This window comes from Olea europaea, unplaced genomic scaffold (genome assembly GCF_002742605.1).
Source record: "Olea europaea var. sylvestris unplaced genomic scaffold, O_europaea_v1 scaffold221, whole genome shotgun sequence".
Taxonomy (NCBI): domain Eukaryota; kingdom Viridiplantae; phylum Streptophyta; class Magnoliopsida; order Lamiales; family Oleaceae; genus Olea; species Olea europaea.
The window spans coordinates 34,900-40,899 of record NW_019240124.1 but is presented as its reverse complement, the minus strand read 5'-3'; positions in this window follow the sequence as shown (position 1 = coordinate 40,899).

The following is a 6,000-nucleotide window of genomic DNA, read 5'->3' as shown; positions in this document are numbered from 1 at the left end:
GATAAGTTTCGCTCTACTCTCTTGAGTTTATCATTTACCTAGAGTAAATATGATTCATCTCAAACACTAAGGCGAGTATAGTGCTTACTTTGGTCTATGTGAATGATATTGTTATTATCGGGATTGACTCCAAATTAATATCTCACCTTCTAAATAAATTGAAGGATTCTTTTCATATGAAGTATTTGGATCCCTTGCAATATTTCTTAGGTGTTGAGGTACTTTTCAGTCCGACAGGAACTTACCAGCAGTAGCATAGGTATACGAAGAAGTTGATTACTTTGGCTGGACTTCAGGATGGTTACTCAATTGATACTCCTTGGAGGTGAATGTGAAATATCGCAAAGAGAGTGATCTTCTTCAAGATCCCTCCCTATATCGTCAATTCGTAGGTAATTTGAATTATCTCACTATTTTTTGACTTGAAATTTCTTTTGCCATACAACAAGTGTGTCAATTTATCCATGCTCCACGACATCTCCACTTGGCTGCGATTCGTCGCATTATTCGGTACTTGTTGGATACAACTAATAGGGTTATCTTCTTTCCAGCCCACTCTCCTCTTAGGTTGGTTGATTATAGTGATGCAGATTCGGCTAGATATATAGATACTCGTCGCGAGCTTCTACTAGCAATAGACTACCACAAAAAGGAATGACCTGGAAGAGCCAACCACACTCGAAAGAGGAACCTACTCGATTACAAGTTTGTGTATTTTTTTTAGGAGTTCACTTACTTCCTGTCGAATTAAAAAACAGGATCGTGTCTCTTAATCTTCCACTAAATCTAAGTATTGTGCTATTTCATCTACCTACTCTGAGATTGATTGGCTACAGGAACTTGGTTGTCCTCAGCTTGTTCCTACTCCACTTCATGCTGATAATACTAGTGCCTTTCAAAATACTGTTAATCTTGTGTTTTATGAGCATACTAAATACATTAAAGAGGATTGTCATTCTATTCGTGAGGCTTATGATGATCACATTATTTCACTTCCCCATATCACCACGGATATTCAGATCGCTAGTGTATTTACTAAAATAATGAGGTGATATCAACATCAGTTTCTTGTTAGTAAATTGATACTTCTTGATCGACCAGCATCAATTTGAGGGGATATCAACAAGATTGACAAAGATTCCATCCGAATACTATTATACCATAATTACATTATAATTGATTGTAAATTATTGTAATTATAATTTAACATATTTAGGACCCTAGTTGCATGAGTGTAATTTATCTCTATGTAATGGAAAGAATCCTAAGACGGGAAATCATTCGGCCAATTCTTGTCAATATGAACTCATCATGAAATGAACAAAGGCTACTCTACTCACAATAAATTCTTTTGTGGTTTGTCCTTTATAATGTAAACTTCGTCTAGTTATAGTACAGAAGCCAAGAAGCAGCATTTAGCATCTTCGCTCCTATCGTAGTTGGTCTCTTCTTTCTCCGTTCAAACCACTCAGCTATATACAGTGACTTGTAGGTTATCGGTAGTGTATCATTGAGTTATGCTCCTCGTGATCACCAATTTAGGCCATTTGTATAAAAAATAGGTGTAGAATCCCAATTTTTACTTTTAAACTCCTTGTACACTACCTCACTATATTCACGTATTATTATCACCATAAATCTTGGAATACTCTACGAGTAATTTTTGCGCTACTACTAGAGCTTAGCCGACTTCGTCAAACCTGCACGGATGATTGGGCAACAACAAAATTCGCCCTCTACTTTTCATTACACTGGCCGCATTGAATATCACACTATTTTTGGTTACAAGTGAACTCAAATTAATTTGACCCACATCACTTGAATTTTCGTGCCCTAGCATTTAATATAGAGTTCTCACTAATTAAGATAGTACTACCCTTGTTTGAGCCACATTCTTTCTAAAAAAATACATTTTTAAACAGTATTTTGACATCATTTCAACTACGCATTCTTCAATAAAATAATATTACACGTAAATTCAAAACTTTTTACTTATTTTTTAACCACACATTTCTCATCAATACACTATTCAAAAATTCATTTTCTCCCCAAAAATGGGGCTCAAACAAGGGCAGTATTTGACTTAAACTTTTAAATCCTTCATTCTTTCAAATCCATCTTCGTATAACACAAGCCATTCAGTCATTGCAATAGCATCCACAGCTCCTAAAATTCCAATTGGCATCAATATTTCTAGGACAATAATCAAACTTCAGATAATTGGTTGCATATATAATATAAATGGTAGTACCATATTCCAGTATCTATGCTTTTAGTATATGTTCCATGCACTTACTCTGTGTAAAGCAAATGAAAAAATAAATTAGACAACAGTATCTAAGATTTTAGCATCGTCTCCACATAGAATTGTATGAATTCACATGAAAGCTAATAATATTGGTCCCAGACAATTTTAACACAAATGTATTACTGTTCATAACAGTGCAATATGTGGGTTATTAGGTACCAAAAGTTGGTAGCAATCATAAAGGTCCAGACCATTTCAGCTCAAAGGTATTACTGTCCATACACAGCAATAAGTGGGTATTAGACTATTAGGTACAAAATTTGAAGATATATAGAAGAAGAGAAAGGAAGCTTTTACCGATCTGACCTAAATTACTATTCATATACGGTGCAATATGAGGGATATTAGACTATTAGGTACTAAAATTTTGGAGATTTATGGACGAGGAGAAAGAAAAAACTTTACTCATTTCACAATAAAGTGAATGATTATCAAGCTAAATACGATTTGAGCAATCCCCAGAGCATTGACAAAATAACTGCATCAACGGAATGATAATCTTGTCAAAATACATATTAAATGAGTGCTAATGTGCATTTACCCAGCTAATCGCCAATTTTCGTTCACTCTAGTGCTTTTTATTGAGCAAAAGGTTGTAAGGTGAAATCCTGAGGCTTGACTACCACTATCTGAACTAGCATATTGATTGGAAAAATCAGCATAAAAAATCTAGTTTAGTTCAATGTTTTAACGTTTCCATAAAAAATTATCAACGCAGGTTAAGGGGCTAGATGACTACAACGAAAAGTGACTTCTGTACAAAATACAATATTAAGCATGTGATTTAGATTCAGCTAAGTTATACAAGATGAATTATTGATGTTAATTAAAACAATTACAATAGCAAGCAGATGAATAAGAAACCACGCGAATATAAGAGAGTTCAAATATTTACTAAATGGTAAGTATTGGTAGAACTAGAGCTAATATACATACTAGTTGTAAGGTTGTCCCAATTATTCACTTTGATCCATAGTTTTGAGCTTGAATCTACCTGCCAATTTGGAGAACCAACATCAGCATAGGGAAAAGAACACGTGATGAGTTTCCAAAGTAGTGTGCTGCTGGACGAACCACTTCATACAGGCCTTTTACATTCAGCATCAAAACCTTAGGTGACTTATCAAGATAATTACAGAAAACAATTTTGATCTTAAAAATGTTACTTTCTTTGCAAAACATACTCTCACATTAATTAAACCATTAACTTAGAACGGGAATTGCAAGACCAGCTACCTTCTCAAGAGTATAGTCCTGCATCTTTTCACAGAGTCCATCCAGGAGATCGACAATTGCAGCAATATGAAGTTGTTAGCCTCCCATAAAGAAAGCATGTATCAAGTTTATACACAAGGATAAAAGAGCTCAGCAAGATAATTTCACCCTTCAACGCATTCTGCATTTCCAATGTCAAGAAGTTTAGCAACACCAGATGAATGAAATTGATTTAGAGTAACATTAGCTGGTAGGCAAATAAAAGGTATGTGTATATGCTACAAATTTTCTGAATATAAAACATTAAATATTCCACCACTCACTAACACCCACCCACCCCAAAACAAACCCCCGATCTAAAACTAACTTAGATTTCTCAGTGTTAAAAGTTTGTACACGGTCCACGGTTCAAAAATGAATATGATAAGATAAATGGCCTCTTACAATGTACATCACTGGAAAAGCAAGAACTACTCTAGATAAATCGCCTCTGAGGCTCACATCAAAAAGCATTACACTTTAAGCTCATGTGAGATTCATAAATTAGATTAAACAAAGATTATCTAGTACATAGAAAAGAAACCTTTGGCATTATAACAGTAATCTATTAACTTTCCTTCAACTCTAAGGGATAGCTCAATGGTCAGGTCTTGTATTTGTCCCCCAGTGGTCACCAATTCGAGTCCTCTCAGGACTATTGAGGCGAGTATCGAATTGTAAACTTCAGGGCATCATGAAATTAGTCGAGTTGCACGTAAGCTGGCCCGAATACTCATGGTCATAAAAAAAAAAAATCTATTAACTTTCCTTCACGCTGACCTTTAGAGTCCAAGCAGTGTCTCATGTCTAAATGATTTCTTGGTTTTTCCTGTGTGATTTAAGTAAGTACTTACCAACAAAATGGACGAAGCAATCACGTGAAGATAGAGTCTAACTGAAACCCCATGCAAGTGATTGTCCATTTAATATGACGACATATATACACATATAAATCTTGTAGAGCAACAAATTTCCTACTCGCATCTGACAAAGTTTCAATTCTACTCCTATGCTAGATATCTGAAGTCAGCAATTTAATTTTCGAAACTAAAAATCTTAATTCAACCAGTGAAGCCGATGCCTCATCCTAACGTAGACCAAGTTCCCATTTCTGCCTATTCATGTTTCATCATTATATCCCGATATTGCAAACAAAACCCACCCAATGAACATCTTGGCAAAGTAAAGCTAAAGAATTGCACTTGCAAGCACCACTTACCATATTTGGTTGGCACGGAATAGAAAGGTTTTTGAGAATCTTTGCCCACAAGTGTATAGCATTGTAAGACTTATTAAAACACACGTGTACAAGGTTATGTTTGCTTTGTACCCACATGTTTTAATTAATTATGAGTTGTTGGTTTTGGAACTGTAGTTCTTATTGTTTGTATATCTTTTCTTTGGATTGCTCGGGTAAGTTCAAAGTAATTGTATTTTACTTGTTGTCTAATTGTCCAGAGTATGCTCGGTGTACTTGTAAATGATTTTGATAAATAGAATCTTATATTTATCGATCAGAAAAAAAAGATTTCCTAGCCTTTAAATTCAGACCCCAATTGTCATAAATTAGTGTCCATCCGAATGCCTAGTCTAAATGTTCGTCCGAGGTTAAAAAGTTCACTTAGAAGCAAACTTACTTAAAGCCTATTTGGTGCTTCGAAAATCAATTTTTTGACTGTTAACTTGAAAGGTGTGTCCCATCTGTGAGTGAAGATGTCAAAAAAGATGACTGGCCTCGTTAAATAACAGTAAAAAAATTTGACTTGAAAAATCAGCACCAAACAGGAGCTTAAAAGTAAATAAGTTTTAAACTAAATAACATTTTTTTTTTTTTTAACTTAAAAGCATGAAAAAAAAAAGTTATCCAAACATATTCCGGGACAAAATGCAGTTTATTTTCTTCCTCAGCTTCTACTTCCAGGTTAACTTTATATCTAACTGAAAATGATCACACATTTTGAAATTCGAAGTATTCAACTATAATAAGCAGGTAAAGGAGCATAGTTTTTACTGTGATAAAATAATCAAACCAAACAAGAAAAAACGACAAAAGAGAAAGAGAGAGAGAGAGAGAGAGAAAACACTCTTACATTCATGCTCCTCCTGCAAACAATGAACATAAAAAAAAATGCAAATTATTAAGAAAATCCTCAAAAATTATAACATTAGGATCGAAATCAAGTACACTAAAATCATAATTACTGACTGCAAAGATCAAATATATAGATTAAAAATACTCACAGCAACAGCATTGCAAGTGGCACATTTATCATCAATGCAGTGTATGGAAGACGCGAAAATGACAAAAATTACGAAGAAAACTGATTTCAAAATTGCAGTCATCATTTCATACGCATTTTCTAGTGAGATCCGTTTGATTTCATCGCTGTTAACCTCAGTTCTGCTCATAAAATGTTTTCGATTATGAATTAAAATGG